Source organism: Bos indicus x Bos taurus, chromosome 4, assembly GCF_003369695.1.
Source record: "Bos indicus x Bos taurus breed Angus x Brahman F1 hybrid chromosome 4, Bos_hybrid_MaternalHap_v2.0, whole genome shotgun sequence".
Lineage (NCBI taxonomy): Eukaryota > Metazoa > Chordata > Mammalia > Artiodactyla > Bovidae > Bos > Bos indicus x Bos taurus.
In genome coordinates, this window is record NC_040079.1 from 100541324 (window position 1) to 100559426 (window position 18103).

An 18103-nucleotide genomic window follows, 5' to 3' on the forward strand; every position below is an offset into this window, starting at 1 on the left:
CTAGTAAAGCAAACTAACATTTTATATTATGCTATACAAAAATAAAAAATAAAACTATTTTTAAATGACATAGTATCTCTGCAGGTCTTTAAAAATATTTCAAGCAAAACTGCACATAGATCATCCAAAGGGCAAAGACAAATATATGCACTGCCTGACTAGGTAATGTATGAGATATTAGTTGGTTATGTCATAATAACACATATTGGTTTCTTCAGACATAAATATCATAACATATAAAAAGTAAAACTTGTTTTGCCAAAAGTATCATTAGCAAGCGAAACACACACACACAAAATACCTGAAAGAAAAGGCCTGTAATCTACACTAAAAATATGTGATAAACTCATCTTTAAAAAAAGAGAAAATATCTCAATAAGGAGGCACAGGATATGGAAAGACAACACATGGATGAGAAAATCCAGATGGCTAATCAATATATGAATAAATAACTCAACAACACAGTCACAAAATAAAATAAAACTGTCAATTTCTATCAACCAAATTGTAAAAAACTTACACAATAACATCCTCAAACAATTATGTATATTGGGAAAGATACAATAATATATATTAAAATGTAATACATACATACAGTTTGGTCTAGCAAACTCAATTTGAGATAGAAATCAAACAAAAAAAAACATGAATTTCCATTTATAGATAAGTATTAATAAATTATGGTTTATTTTATTATATTATTTTATTGCTATTTAAAAGACTGGTTTAGTTCTATATTTACTGAAAAAGTCCACTATGTGTTTTCAAGTTTAAAAAAAAAAAGGGACATTTCAGAGTAAAGCCTACAATAGCTTTAAAAGGGAGAGAGGGAGGAAGCCAGCCAATACGCCCTGAATATTGGGGCATATTTCGTTTGCACTTAGAAGAAAGAAGTATGGCTGATTATACACCAATTGACTATGTCTGTTACCTCAAATGGAAAGGGTTTTGAGGAAACAGAGTGAAAATAACATTTCTTTGTACACTTATTAAGCAATTAAAAACAATATATATTGCATTAATACTTAAAAAATAATCTGTTAACAAATATGCTCTAATCCAGTATGCCAGTATCTCCAAAATAAAAGGCTATCTGTATATGCCAAACATTTATTATACTGATGTTTTTTGTTTTTCCCAGAATTGTATGTATATGTATATATAATGTATGTATACAGTTTCTTCATGAACATGTTTAAATTTTGTAACTATTTTTAACTACAATGTTAGAAAATATTATGGTAATAGTTATGCAAAATAGCACATTATAAAGTATCTTTTTTTTTTATCTTACTTTTATGTAATGTTACAATCCCCCAATCATAAATTGTGGTATTTTAGGTCAAATAATTCTGCCCAGAACTCTGCCACAAAAGGACTTCCCATCTTCTTGAGAATGCTCACAAAGCATCTCTTCTCTTCTGGAAAGCCTTGCTCTATTTTTCCCTACTTGCTTAAACCTACCCATTCTTTTACAAATCCATTGGCTTTACTGGCTACCACTGTTTCTTTTTTTTACAATTATCTTATTGGGTAATCCTATACTACCAGTTCCTATTATCTGAGAATTTTCAGAAAACTGATTATTTCTACATAAGAAATTTCTGTGGCTTTCCAGTCATAATGATGGAGAGTTGGCAGGAAGAAAGGAGGAAGGAAGAGGGGAAAGTGAAGGAGGGTAAGAGGGAGGGAAAAAAAAAAAAGGAAGGAAGAAAGTGAAAAAAAAAAAGGAAAGCAAAAGAAAGGTACTTGTTCAGTAAGGCATACTTTAATTATATCACTAACAAAATGCCAAATCATTTTTAGTTGAAAATATAGGGATTTATATCCACACTGCATATTATTCTAATTAGTTCTTTTGATCTATATAATCATCTGAAGACAAAGAACTGTTGAACTCAATGTAAATCCTCCCATTCTGAGACATTTGCAAGAAAGAGCAGCAGAATTAAAGTCCGTCAGGCAACTAAATACAATCGACAATAGAGTTCATAAAGAGTGATGGTCTCATATTAAAGCCAGCTAGGAAAACGGGCAGATTGAGAAATTTCAAGTTAAATTTCCATTTCTTTAGTTGAAATTGCACCTTTTATGAATATTCCTATTATCCCGGGGATTCAGGGGAACCAAAGTAGTGTTTAGTCAAATACTATCTGATGTATCTTTTTTCAAAAGTGAGCTATTAAGAGATATGTATGTGCAAAATACACTTCCAAGGTTTTCGGTTTTGTTTTTTAAATTATTGTGTGATGGGGCCCATATCCAGGCACTCCATATCAACTCTAAAACAGAGTCCAATGCTGTACAAGTGTTACAAACTATATTTTAGTAAATTACTTTCCTTTTCTCAGCATGTTTCCACAGGGCAAAAAAGTTTTACGTGGGACAACTTTATGACTTCATTCCCAACAGAAATGTGCCCTCTCAAAGTTAACAGGCATTGATCTTTAGACCAGTGAGCCTATAAAATCAGCTCTAATAATACACATTTAAGTGACAATAAAAAGTAGGATACTTTCTGGTTACATGTAATAGGTAAGGTCTATGTAATTACTAAACAAAGCTGCCCTGATTTACTGACATGTCATTTCTGACCAAGAGTTACTAGGAAGAAAAAAGGAGAGGGGAGGACAAATGGACAAAAAAAATTAACTTGAAAGAATAAAAACACTGCTTTAAAGATATAATAGAACTAAATGATTTGTGTATCACAGTTAACATAAAATGTAAAGGGGTAATAGTCATGTTACTAAAAAAAAATTAACTTATTTATTTTGAAAACAGATTCCTATAATAGAATTCAGTGCTTGGTCACTCTTCCCCTACATTCCCATCCTAAACTTTGGTTTCTTTTTAATGAAAAAAAGGAGTCAGCAAAACAAAATGCCACCATTAAATCATTCTGCAACATTTTGTGTCAAAAATGTAATGGGAAATGCACACATCAAGGGAAAGGTTACTGTTCTTCCAGAACATCTTTTCACTTGGTTCACGGCTCATCCTTCTACATAACCGTGCAGGCACTGCTGACGGTTTTCTCTCTCGGTTTAATGTGGCATTTGAAGGATTATGGCATTTTCAGAAACCACAGTGCAGTGATTTTAGTGGTTATCTGACTGAAAGTGATACTGCGACTCAGAATAACTGCGCTGTTTATGTGCAGTGGTAAAAGTCAGCTACCAACTCTTTTCACATTATCAACCTAGTTCCTGATTGCGTATTTTCTTAATAATACACGAGGTCAGTCTAGAAACTAAAGCCAGAATTAGAGAAAACTCCATTTAAATGGGAGCCTGCTGTATACAGGCATACTATATTTAATTTTAAATATTATTAACTGCATTGTTATAGAAAGAGTTAATTCAGCAATTGGTTAATCTTAACTCATTTCAGTTTAGGATAAATGTAACTGAAACTGTTTCACAAAAAGGGTTAAAATAAACAATTAAAAGGAATATTCTTAGAAATTAAAATGAAAAGAAATCATATATCATACATGTAAATCAATTAAGAACTATAAAGATACAGTAAATGAGATATGCTATAAATACCCAGGTAATATTTTAATCTACTAATATTTGAATACATTACTTATATTAATATATTTAAAGTATATTTTAAAAGCTCAATCTATAATATTTTATTTTATAGAATTAAGAAAATAAAAAACTTTCCAAAGTAAACAGTTTCTACTATAAACTATTTCTCACAAATCTACATCTAAATTAGTAAAAAATGAAAAGTGGCTGCCTTAAAATTAATTCATATGCTCTGGTAAGCTATGAGCTATAAAATATATAATTGACAACAAAATTAGAAAAATAATATGGATTAATACGATAAAAAAAATAGCATTGTTGGTAGGAGGTTTGTGCTGTAAATTGTTCAAAATCGCAGACTGCGGGGTATTTTTCATTTCTGAATTTCCTTCTCTTATCCTTTAGTCTATGATATAATGAAATCACAGAACGTGAAAATTAAAAGGTATCTTCAAATATATCTAACACATTGCTTAATTTATAAATGAGATAGATGGTTTCCAGAAAAGCTGTCTGCATCCTCAAGGTGACACAGTCTTCAAACTCTCAGTTTTAGTCCTATACCCTCCACCATCATTTTGCCTGGTTAGTTATCTAATGAAGTTTTCAAGTGAGGTTCATTTTTTGAGCCTATTAAGATAAACATTCAATGTACTATCACTGCCAAAGAGAGACTGTCCTTAATAAGCAAGAAAATTATATTCCTGGCTTTCCTAATCAATAATTTCTTCATATATGTTAACAGCATTATGTGGAAAATTAGAGCTGTAATAATGACATATACCACATCTAAATAATAAGTGAATACGGTGAAATAAGGGAAAAATGAGGTTTGATAACTTACTTTTATCCTTATTCAAAAAACAGAGATATAAATATGAAAACATTTGTTCAAATACAACAATGTTATAGCTAATACACACACATTCACATATGTACATTTTAAAACCTGAACAAGATCACCCTAAGGTTAAAGAATTCTGAGGTTATGTATTTCTGAGATTTAAGTCTCAGTTTTATGTATGCTAAAGAATCAACTAAATGATGCAAAACTTCCCAAGTGGGGAACAAATTAACATTTATTTTACAAAGATTCTGAAATGACAACGTTCTTATTTGCTCACTGAATTTCAAGGGACCACAATTCTTCGTCTACTAACTTGTATTGTTCTATTCATTTAAATAATCTCTCTTCTCAAAAACAAAACCCTCAGATCACAGGTAATTAAAAGGCTGACTACAACAGAGGTAAATCTGTCTTTCAAATTTAATCTACCAAATGCAAATATACTGCACTTGTGATCTTTTTTTTTTTTTTTTTCCACAACTGGTGGTTAATACAAATACTCACCTCTCTAAAATTTCACATCATTGTGCCTATAAACTCAAGATTTCTTCAGTCTATTATTAGAATGATGCTGTTGTATTCTTCAAGACAACACAGAGGGACTACAAAAGCATTTAGTAAACAGATGACCACAATTAAAATGACGAGTGACCAAAATGGTAAAGATAAGATGCATCACACATTTTCACAAACAGCAGCTTCAATTAATATATGCAACATTATGTATGCGATTTAAGTATGTACACATATACCATTTTAATGTGTATACATATAACATAAATACAATGTAAATATATTCATATACCCTTCAACCTGAAAGTTATTTGTAAAAGATGTAACTTGCCCCTGAAAAAAGGATAGAGCATATTTCCTTAAAAACAAAAGTCCCAGAGATAAACATCTACAAAGGTCACATTTATTGAGTCCTATGCCTCTCATTTAATATAAAGTACAAATGAAGAATATGACATCTAAAGTTAAAAACAAAAAGTAGTAATTTTAATAAATCCTTTTAATATCAAAGAAAATCAAATAGTATAGTTGGAAGAACAAAGATTACAGCACTAGTCTCAAAGAACATCAAATTTAATTAAAACAAAAAAACCAAAATTTGAAACATCAGATATGATCCCGAAAGGGATGTCATCATTTAGCCTGAAACAAATACATTTATCAAAGACAAGTTTTATTCTACCAGGGAGCTGAAATGTAAATTTATGTTGAGTCTGTATGAGCTAAGAGCACAGACTGTTTGAATCTGAGTGTCAGTTTCACTACTTTATTTTGGGAAGTTACTTACGCCTTAGTTGCCCCAACAATTCAATGGAAGCAATAGTACTGCTCACCTTATAGGGTAACTTTAAGGATTGAATGATTCAACATGTACATATATATATATGGTATCTGGTCCATATAAGCATTATATAAATGGTTTATTACAGTTGTTTGCATATATAGGGTATTTACAATTCCCTAATTATTGTGCCAAGCCATTTACTTCTATTTATCTCAATTAATCCTCCAACAACCTCTGGGTTACGTACTATTGACTATGGTTATTTTACAGATAAAGAAACCAAACCACAGAGAACATAAAGGCAGAATTCCCAAATAACAGAAACAAGTTTTAAATCAGGTGGCTGGCTATAAATACCCATTTTTAATTGGTCATTATACTGAAGTGGGTTGCCATTGCCTTCTCCAATATAAAACTGTTTCCCAAAATGTAGAAAGACTCTGAAATTTAATAACATTTAGGCTTTTCACATAAATTTATCAGGTTTGCTTTAAAAATATCCAATGTAAAATATCATGCTGAAGAAGGAATAAAATGGGATAAGTTTTTCACATACAAGATTCACTTTAATTAGAAGTATCTATTTCATTAAATTCTTTTGTTAAAGAAGAAACATATTCAATGACAGGTGTTCAAGATGGTATGGCAGGCTTTATTTAGGACCATCATGACAGATTTAGGAACCACTGCATTGGGATTTTATACTGGGGCAGAAAGACAGGGCCAAACTTTGGATACAGTATGGCCAAGATGGAATTTATAGAAAAAGTACATGGTGGGGATCAATAGATAGAAAATTAATAAGTGGAAATATCAGTGCTAAGGGGGTTTTGGCTAAACTGACCTGAAAGAATTTTTTCTTAAGATATGCCTGGGTGATCAGAATGGTAGAGACTGAGGAACCGGATCAGATACCTAGGGTGATCAGACATCAAGGGTGAGAGGTTCTGCTTAAACTGACTGAGCAGGGTTCCTGCTAAAACTGGACATTGTAAGGAAACATACAGATGAACTTCGGAGAAAGTACAGTAACCTGACTAAAGTTTGTTCCAGCAAAGAATCTTTATTGCCTTTAGCACATTAAAAAATTTTTGCAGAAAAAACAACAAAAACTAATTTTATTTAATCAAACACATGTAAAAATAATATTAAGATTAAAAAATGGATTAGGAAAGGAATAGGCTATGCAGAACAAGTGACAAGAGAATATTTGCAGTGGTTTTCTGAGGGTGAGGGTGAGCGTGGGATATGGGATACATGGCATATGGAATCTTCCTCCAACCAGGGATCAAACCCATGACACCTGCATCTGGAGTGCAGAGTCTTAACCACTGGACCACTGGGGAAGCCCATAAGAGTAATATGAAGATGAAAAAAATGGATCAGGAAAGTAACAGGCTATGAAGAACCAGTGACAAGAGAATATTTGCAGGAGTTGTCTGAGGGCAGGGTGGGAGCTAGGATTGACAGTAAATAAGCAGAGCACTTTTTGAGGTAATGCAAAATTTTCTAAAATGGCACTCTATTGATAGCTGAACAGTTCTATACATTTATTAAAAATTGTAACAGTCTACATATAAAATGGCTGAATTTGTACAGTATGAAAATTAAATCTCAATATAGTTATTTTTAAAAAGAAAAAATATTTGCTCTTTATCAAAGGAAGTAGGCTGTACCAAGGGAACTGACTTATTTTCCAGTCTCTTTAGCTAAATGAGAGAAAAGTCAACAAGAATAACTTCCACTCTAAGAGACTTACTCAAAAAATATATATATTCTACATAGTTACACGATAGTCTAGAAAGAGATTCTGAAAGTATGTGTTTACAGGAGATCCTGTGAGGGAATGTAATTTAGTATAGGTTTGGGAACTTGTAACATCACATATGATTATCAGAGGTAGTCTGTTAGAGCTCAGAGATGATATAGCCTGACATCTTTTCTATTCAAATAAAAAAACAGAGACCCTCTGAGATTCAGCAACTTGCTAGAATTGGTAAGAGACAAGCTTGGACTAACTAAGGTCTAATTCTCAGTGAAGTAATCATAGTCAATCAGAAATCCTTATTTACCTATGCTTTTTGTTGTTTGCTACAAGTGTATACTATTTTAAAGTTTGTTTTTAATAAGTAAAAATGAAAAAACAAATCAATTAAGACCTAAAGAAAAGTCTTTGTTCTCAAAGAGATGACAGTATTTCAGTGTATAAGGCTGAAATGCATACAGACTTAGCAGTGTATCAGTAAATAATTTAACAAAAATTTACTCTGATTAATTTTCTGTGCCGTATTGTAGAAGACTATGAGAATCATCATGAATAAATGGAAGGCCTCACTTAATCTAGTGAAAAAGTAATTCATAGATAATTTCCAAGGAATTGGATAATAGCATGATGTGGGATTTTATGTGGGTCCCAAGGTCAATCAAAGTAAGAAAAACATCATTATGGGATCATATACGTCTGGAAGGATACACGAAAGAAGTAAATACCGAGACCTAGTCTTAGAAGAAAGAGAATATGATCTGAAATTGTATAGGAAGCAGGGAAGTCTCAAGCAAACAGTTGTAGTGCCCATCCAAAAGATCAGCATACTCAAGAAAAGAAGCACTGACAACGGAAATAAAATCAATAAATTGCTTGAAAAACACAGCTTACCATAACTAAGGTAAGACAAAAGAAAAAGTTTTCAATAGCTCTATTATCTAAATATTTTAAAAATCGAGGGACTTCCCTGGTGGTCTAGTGGTTAAGACTCTGTCCTTCCAATGGAGTGGGTGTGGGTTCAATCTCTAGTTGGGTTACTAAGACCCCCACAAGCTGCATGGGGCAGTCAAGAAATAAAAAGTAATGATAAATAAGTAAAGATTTTTTAATATGAAATTAATTACCAAAAACGTCCCAACAAAGAAAATTCTAGTCCAGAATGGGAGAAAATAATAGCAAATGAAACAACTGACAAAGGATTAATCTCCAAAATACACAAGCAGCTCATTCAACTCAATACCAGAAAAACAAACAACCCAATTAAAAAGTGGGCAGAAGACCTAAACAGACATTTCTCCAAGGAAGATATACAGATGGCCAATAAACACATGAAAAGATACTTAACGCTGCTCATTATAGAAATGCAAATCAATATACAATGAGGTATATCACCTCCTACCAATCAGAATGGCCACCATCAAAAAAATCTACAAACAATAAATGCTAGGGAGGGTATACAGAAATCGGAACCTTCTTGTACTGTTGGTGAGAATGTAAATTGATACAGCCATATCAATGTAAATTGATATGAATACTGTATAGAGATTCCCTAAAAAACTAGGAATAAACTACCATATGACCCAACAATCACACTACTGGGCATATACCCTGAGGAAACCATAACTGGAAAAGGCACACACACTCCAATGTTCACTGCAGCACTATTTACAATAACTAGGACATGGAAGCAAACTAGATGTCCATCAACAGATGAATGGATAAATAAGCTGTAGTACATATATACAATAGAGTATTAGTCATAAAAAGGAACACATCAGTTCTAAAGCAAAGGATGAACCTAGAGCCTATTATAAAGAGTGAAATAAGTCAGAAAAACAAATATTGTGTATTAGCATATATATATGGACTCTAGACAGAGAGTACTGATGAACCTATCTGCAACTCAGCAATGGAGACAGAGACCTAGACAACGGACTTGTGGCCACAGCTGAGGAAGGAGAGGGGGGATGAACGGAGAGAGTAGCCTGGAAAATCCCATGGACGGAGGAGCCTGGTGGGCTGCCGTCTATGGGGTCGCACAGAGTCGGATACGACTGAAGTGACTTAGCAGCAGCGGCACCGAAACATGTACTTTACCATATGCAAAACAGATAGCCAGTGGGAATTTGCTGCATGACACAGGGCACTCAAACCCAGTGTTCTGTGACAATGAAGCTGGTAAGATGGGATGGAAGGTGGCAGGGAGGCTCAAGAAGGAGGGACGTGGGACATATGTACACCTATCGTTGATTCATGTTGATGTATGGCAGAAACCAACACAATACTGTAAAAGCAATTATTCTCCAATTAAAATTAAATTTAAAAAGAAAGAAAGAAAGAAAACTCTGGTCCAGATGGTTACATTTGAGGAATTCAATGAAAATTCAATGAAGAAATAAAAATCAATCAATAAATACTTAAAAAAAAATAGAAAACTTTCTAACATCTTCTAGAAGGCCAGTATAACCTGAAAAACAAAATCTGATAAAGACTTAGGAAAAGAAATTGTAAGAATAATATTTACATGAATGAATAGAGACACAAAACCCTTATCAAAATACTAGCAAATGAAATCCAAATATATAGCCCAGGAGGGCCTTATCCCAGGATTGTAAAGTTGATACAACTTTTGAGGTCTCCATCTGTGAAGGATGGAAAAGCTAGACGGAAACACTGCTTGTGTACCTACTTGTGCCAAGATCTCCTTATTGAGAGGTCTTAACACTTCTAGCCACTGACTCTGTATTTTTCCATTTCCTAGCCCTTTCCCTTCTTCTTCACTCCAGTCCCTGGGTCCATTAAACAGCAAAAGCCTTCTGATTTTAACCATAATGATCAGCTTGGCTTCTGATCCTGACTGACTACCTCAACACCAGGCAGCTCTCAACATCTGCATAAACAGGTTTTTTTTTTTTTTTTAAACCTTATTTAATAATTTCTTATACAATAGCATCAAAAACATTAAATACTTAGGAATACATTTAATAATAAACATGTAAGACTTCTACAATGCAAACTATAAAAACATTGATGAAAAAATAATGGATATCTGAAAATCTGAACAAATGTAAAGATATACCTAGTTCATGCATCAGGAAACAATGCTATTAATGCTTCCCAATATTAATGCTCCCCAAATTCATCCACATATTCAACACAAAACTAATCAAAATCCCAGTAGGCTTCTTTTGAAACACTGTGGTTAAATATATGTAAGATTTACCATTTTAACTGTTTTTAACTGTACATTTCAGACACACTAAGTATATTCACACTGTTGTGCAAGCATCACCACCATTTATCACTTTACACAATTTAAACTCAGTACCTATTCAAACACTAACTCCCCAGTCACCCTGCTCCTGGCAACCATGACCCCACTTTCTGTCTCTATGAATTGGACTACTCTTAAGAATCCCATATTAAGTAGAATCATACAACATTTGTCCTTTTTTGACTGGCTTATTTCAGTCAGCATGAAAGTCTTCAGTGTTCATTCATGTTATAGCATATATCAGAATTTCCTTCCTTTTTATAGTTGAAATATATCCTGAGGGCTTCCCTGGTGGCTCAGTGGTAAAGAATCCACCAGCCAATGCAGGAGACGTAGGTTCGATCCCTGGATCAGGAAGATCCCCTGGAGAAGGAAATGGCAACCCACTTCAGTATTCTTGCCTGGGAAACACCATGAACAGAGAAGCCTGGTGGGCTCGAGTCCGTGGCATCGCAAAAAGTGACTTGACTTAGTGACTAAACAATAACAACATGTATATATCATATTTTTTTTATCCATTCATCTATTAATGGACACTTGGTTTGTTTCCACCATTTGACTACTACTAATAATGCTGCCAGGCTTCCCTGGTAGCTCAGCTGGTGAAGAAGCTGCCTGCAATGCAGGAGACTCTCGTTCAATTTCTGGGTCGGGAAGATACCCTAGAGAAGGCATAGACTGCCCACTCTGGTATTCTTGGGCTTTGCTGGTGGCTCAGTCGGTAAAGAATCTACCTGCAACGCAGGAGACCTGGGTTGGGAAGATCCCCTGGAGGAAGGCATTGCAACACACTCCAGTATTCTTGCCTGAAGAATCCCCATGGACAGAGGAGCCTGTAGGGCTGCAGTCCATGGGGTCACAAAGAGTCAGACACGACTGAGCGACTAAGCACACAGCAATAATGCTGCCATGAATATGAATGTATAATATCTCTTTAAGCTCCTGCTTTCAATTCTTTGGGGTATACACTCTCTAGAAGTGAAATTTTTTTTTCTCCACATCCTCCTCCAAACTTGTTATCTTCTATTTTTGTTTGTTTGATAATAGTCATTCTAATGGGTTTGAAGCAGTATCTCATTGTGGTTTTGCTTTGAATTTCACTAATGATTAATGTATAGCATCTTTTCATATGCTTAATAACTGGAGAATTTCTTTGGAGAAATGTCTGTTCAAGTCTTTTGCTCATTTTTAATCAGTTTTTTTCATTGTTGTAAATGATTTGTTGTTCTTTTTACACTCTTGATATCAATCTCTCATTGGATGCATGATTTGCAAATATTTTCTCACACTTTGTTGGTTGCCTTTTCACTCTGTTGGTAATTTCCTTTGACACAGACATTTCTAATTTTGAATGAAGTCTAAAATGTATATTTTTGTTGTTGTTGCTGGCCTGTGCTTTTTTTGGTATCATATCCAGGCTTTCTTCCTTTTAATAAAAATGGAAAGCTCTTTCTGACACTCATATGAAAATGCAAAGGATCCCAAATAACAAATAAGCTTACGATAAGACCTCAATAATCCAGACATTAGTACTGGCCTAGAAATATGTACATAGCTTGATGGAACAGAATACAAAGTCTAGAAACTGACCCTCATTTAAAAAGTCAATTAATATTTAACAATGAAACCAAAGCAACTTAATGTAGAAAGGAAATGCTTGCTAGAAATTTCTTAGAAAATTGGTGCTAGAAAACTAGAAATCCACATGGGATAATAAACAAACCTTCCTTAACTATACCTGAAGTTAAACAAAAATTAACTTCAGATGAACCACACAATCTCAGTATAAAAGATAAATCATAAAGCTTTTAGAAGAACACAAAGATAATTTTTGTGACCTGGACCTAAGCAAAGACTTCTGAGATAGGACACAAAGGCATTAATCATAAAATAAAAAGTTGCTAAACTGAACTTAGTAAAATTAGTAATTTCTGTTCTCTAATACCATTAAAAAATGAATAAGCAGGCCATAGATAAAGATTGTATGTCTGAAAAACATGTATTTGCAAAATAGAGTATATTAAAAACTCATATAAACTCAATACTGAACATACAACCCAATTTTTTTTTTTAATGAGCAAAATAATTAGCTCACAAAGGAAGATATACAAACAGCCAGTGAGCATATAAAAATGTGCTCAACATTATTATACATCAGAGTAATGCAAACTAAAACCACAGTGCCATTCCCTCACACATTCATTAAAAAGGCTGAAATCAAATAAAACTAAACATGCCATTTATATGTTCTACAAGAGGTAACTTCTAGGGGAAAGAAATGCAATGGTTGCCTTTGAGAAGAGGGAATGACTAGGAAAGGGCACAGCTCTTGAGAGTGAAAAAAACTGTTCTACATCTTAATAGAAATGGGGGTTACATAAGCGCATCATAAAAATTTTTATTACATGCTTTTCTTAAAATTCACCAATTTATTCATTTAACATTTATGCATTTCACTGTCTGTAACTTTAACCACACACACACACATACACAAGCAACTACTGAACTTAATAGATTTATTTTTGCAGTGGTTGGGGCTGGCAATTCTGAAACTACTTCCTATATATTCTAAGCTTGAGCAAATAGGAAAATATATTGTCCTGAAACCTAAACTAGATAAGACAATTTATGAATACATTTTTATATTTCTATGAAATATTTCTGTGAAATATTTCAATTTTTATAGAAATGTTCCTATGAAACTGTTTCATCTCGTTTCATCATTAATTCAGAATTTACAACCTTTGGGCAGCTTAATTATTGTTTCTCTAAGTAGTTTACAGAGTCTGGATTTAAAAACACTGAACAAATCACATGTAACTAGACTTCTATAAGATACAGCCATTTTTCCTACTTGAATTTTAATGTCTGTTGTTTACATCAAAATTATTAAGATCATATTTTGTCAAAATATTTTTAAAAATATATCAGATAGGGTGACACATAATGAAACTTTAAATAGTTGCAATGTTTGCATTTTTCCTACTTATCTTTGATTAAAGTGAAAGTTGCCCAGTCGTGTCCGACTCTTTGCGACCCCATGGACTATAGCCTGCTAGGCTCCTCTGTCCATGGAACTTTCCAGGCAAGAATACTGGGGGGGTTGCCATTTCCTTCTCCAATCTTTGATTACAAATAGAAAGAAAAATATCTTTGTTAATCAGTGCTCAGGCTAATTTCTTTATACATTCTAGCATTATTCATATATTAAATGCTGGCATTCTTGTAGAGTTTTAATTCTGGTATTAAGCTGATTGCATTTTTTTAAGTTAAAAATAAGTAACCAATCTTCAAAAATTATAATAAACTTTCAAAACTAAAGTAGACCTCACTAGGTTTTTTTTTAATACAAAAAGCTTAAAAATCAATTGTTAAACAAAATGAAAATTTAGAAATATTTTCTCAAAATATGGATATAATGATGTTAAACTCTCCAGAATATGACAGAAGTTTCTGAATTCTATTCAATTTTAATTTTACTTATGCATTAGGTGATGTTGTTTGGTATTCATATCAGAATTCCTTGAAAATCTGTTTCTATAAACTATTTCTTATTATGGTTATTCAAAAAGTAAAAGTTTTTTAAGCAGTTAAAAAACCTAAGAAAAGGAAATTTCAAGTCATAATTGTACTCTTCTGTTTAAATTTTCAAATAATTGCAAGTGCTTCATTAGTTTGTATTTAGAATGCTACACTTACCTTCCCTTTTGATGAGAATCTTGTTAAAGAATTAGCACATTTCCTCAGGCTATGAGTTATAGGAAGTCTATATGTCTTTCAACATCTTGATATGCTACTTTATCCTTGCCTTTTATGTAAAATTAGATTTTTATATCAGATTTTTGATAATATTTTAAGCCTATTTTATATTAAAAATAAAAATTAGAAAGATTTAATATATGGCCAATGATTCTGTAACGCAACCTCCTATGAAGTGTGTAAGCCATCAACTACCACAGGGAGGCGCTCTTTGCTCAGTGACTTGGAGTAAGAAGAGGGGAGCTATAAGGATATGTAAAACAGAGACTGTGCCTTCTAGATGGCCATACTTGCTAGAGAGCCAAGTCAAGTAATATTACAGCACTAACAGCAGTGAACTTCAAGAAGAGATATATCACACAGGACATCAGGGTGACATGAGGGGATACATTTTACTACATATAATTGAAAGAAATATTAGATCTCCAAGCTTTGGAAACAATCCTTTAGAACACAGCAATTTGTACTACACCAATCACTGACTCAGGGTTATAAAACAAAACAAAACATTAAAACCTATCCTTGAAACTGTTGGTAAAAATAAGGAATAGAAACAGAAGATTAACCAGAAATGTCTTTGTGCAGGAAATGTTTTTAATAATTTGAAATTTATTAGAAGAAAAATCATTTTACAATTTGTTTCTAATTTATAAATATCCAAATAATATACATTTGCACCATCACTTGACATTCCTACATAAATATGCAAATTTTATCATTAAGACTGATCACTGTGTGATAAACTACATAAGAAATAATAAATTAGAAAGTGTATAATCAAAATAAATCATGCTGAATATTTTAGTCAGTCAGTTTAGTCGCTCAGTAGTGTCCGACTCTTTGTGACCCCAAGGACTGCAGCACGCCAGGCTTCCCCCATCAACAACTCCTGGAGTTTCCTCAAACTCATGTCCATTGAGTCAGTGATGCCATCCAACCATCTCATCCTCTGTCGTCCCCTTCACCTCCCACCTTCAATCTTTCCCAGCATGAAGGTCTTTTCAAATGAGTCAGCTATTCACATCAGGTGGCCAAAGTACTGGAGTTTCAGCTTCAGCATCAGTCCTTCCAAAGAATACTCAGGACTGATTTCCAATAGGATGGACTGGTTGGATCTCCTTGCAGTCCAAGGGACTCTCAAGAGTCTTCTCCAACACCACAGTTCAAAAGTATCAATTCTTCGGCGCTCAGCCTTCTTCACAGTCCAACTCTCACATCCATACATGACTACTGGAAAAACCATAGCCTTGACTAGACGACCTTTGTTGGCAAAGTAATGTTTCTGCTTTTTAATATGCTGTCTAGGCTGCTCATGACTTTTCTCCCAAGGAGTAAGCATCTTTTAATTTCATGGCTGCAGTCACCAACTGCAGTGATTTTGGAGCCCAAGAAAGTAAAGTCTGTCACTGTTTCCACTCTTTCTCCATCTATTTGCCGTGAAGTGATGGGACCAGATGCCATGATCTTCATTTTCTGAATGTTGAGTTTTAAGCCAACTTTTTCACTATCCTCTTTCACTTTCATCAAGAGGCTCTTTAGTTCTTCTTCACTTTCTGTCATAAGGGTGGTGTCACCTGCATATCTGAGGTTATTCATATTTCTCCCAGCAATCTTGATCCCAGCTTGTGCTTCTTCCAGCCCAGAGTTTCTCATGATGTACTCTGCATATAACTTAAATAAGCAAGGTGACAATATACAGCCTTTACATACTCCTTTTCCTATTTGGAACCAGTCTGTTATTCCATGTCCAGTTCTAACTGTTGCTTCCTGTCTTGCATACAGATTTCTCAAGAGGCAGGTCAGGTGGTCTGATATTCCCATCTCTTTCAGAATTTTCCACAGTTTACTGTGATCCACACAGTCAACGGCTTAGCACAGTCAATAAAGCAGAAATAGATAGGAGATACCCCACGCCCAAGGTCAGGAGGGGCGGCTGCACTTGCTGGACCAGCAGTGAGGAGATACTCCACGTCCAAGGGCAAAGCAGAAGCCCCAGCAAGATGGTAGGAGGGGTGAATATGCATTTAGAATCAAACCCCATTCCCGCCAGTGACGCTCAGAGGGCTCAAACAAACCGTATGTGCACTAGGACCCAGGGACCCCACAGAGACTAACACAGAACTGTGTTTGAGCGTCTGCTGTGGAGGTCCCGGTCAGTGGTGGTCTGCTGCAGGGACAGGGGCTCTGGGTGCAGCAGACTTGGGTATGGCATAAGCCCTCTTGGAGGAGGTTGTCATTAACCCCACCATAGAGCTGCCAGGACTGGGAAATAGACTCTCGGAGGGCACAACAGAAACCTGTGCACCAGGACCCAGAAGAAAGGAGCAGTGACCCCACAGGAGACTGCCCCAGACTTGCCCGTGGGTGTCTGGGTATCTCTGGCAGAAGCGTGGGTCAGGTGGCCTGCTGCGGGGTTGGGGGCACTGAGTGTAGCTGTACATGCAATGGATCTTTTGAGGGAGGCCAACTCTACCTTCATTGCCTCCATCACAGTTTGGCCCCAGGTAAACAGCAGGGAGGGAACAGAGTTCCACCCATCAACAGAAAATTGGATTAAAGATTTACTGAGCCCTGCCAATCAGAACAAGACCCAGTTTCCCCCTCAGTCAGTCTCTCCCATCAGGAAGCTTCCATAAGCCTCTTATCCTTATTGAGGGCAGACAGACTGAAAACCACAATCACAGAAAACTAACCAATCTAATCACATGGACCACAGCCTTGTCTAACTCAATGAAACTATGAGCCAGGCCATGTAGGGCCACCCAAGACAGACAGGTCGTGGTGGGGAGTTCTAACAAAATGTGGTCCACTGCAGAAGGGAATGGCAAACCACTTCAGCATTCTTGCCTTGAGAACCCCATGAAAAGTATGAAATATTTTAGGCAATCTATCAAATGTAATCAATTATTCTTAAGAGAAATGAAACTTAGTTTTATTTTTTTTAAGTACTTTAAAACAATCTATTAGTATTTAAAGTGATCTTACATTCTGTGAACATAGAGTTATAAATAAGATCTGCTCTTAGTCTAACCGAATCTCTGGGGAATAAAACACCCTTTACTATGACCCAGGCAATCTATAAACCTCCAACAAGCTAAAACAGGAAAGGTAATTATAAATTGAAAAATCTGAATTATCACAGAGACCAATATTTGAAATAATTGATAAATATGAATTTGTGTTTGTGTTCCTAGTAACTTATGATGACATCAAATTGTTTTGAGGATGGCACTCAGAAGCTAGATGTTTAAAATGCCAAATAAATAAAAGTGCTAATAACAGTGTTAACAGACCAAATAAACATCCTAACCTTGTAACCAAAATGGTTCAATACCTATATAATTTGCCATATACTCAAATAAGGAAGAGCATATAGTAAACAGTTAATGGTATAGACTTAGCTATAAAAATAAAACACCTGCACAGTTCACTTCCTACCCTCAATGCTTCTAAGTAATGGCCACAATACAAGATAAAACTAAAGATGTTATTTAAGAGGACTAATGGATTTTAAGGATCTTAGTTTTAGGAGACCTTTTTCCTCTCTCCTATCTCCCATTAAGCAATAAAATGTGTCCCACTGAGTTTAAAATTTGAAGCCTAAAATTTTGGTCTTATTCCT

At 34.5% G+C, this 18103-nt stretch overlaps 1 protein-coding gene across 12 annotated transcripts in view; it reads right to left on the reverse strand.

Moving 5' to 3' along the window:
• Positions 1-18103, reverse strand: part of PHF14 (PHD finger protein 14) — a 239355-nt gene that overhangs the window by 122468 nt on the left and 98784 nt on the right. The gene's annotated exons all lie outside the window — the stretch shown is intronic.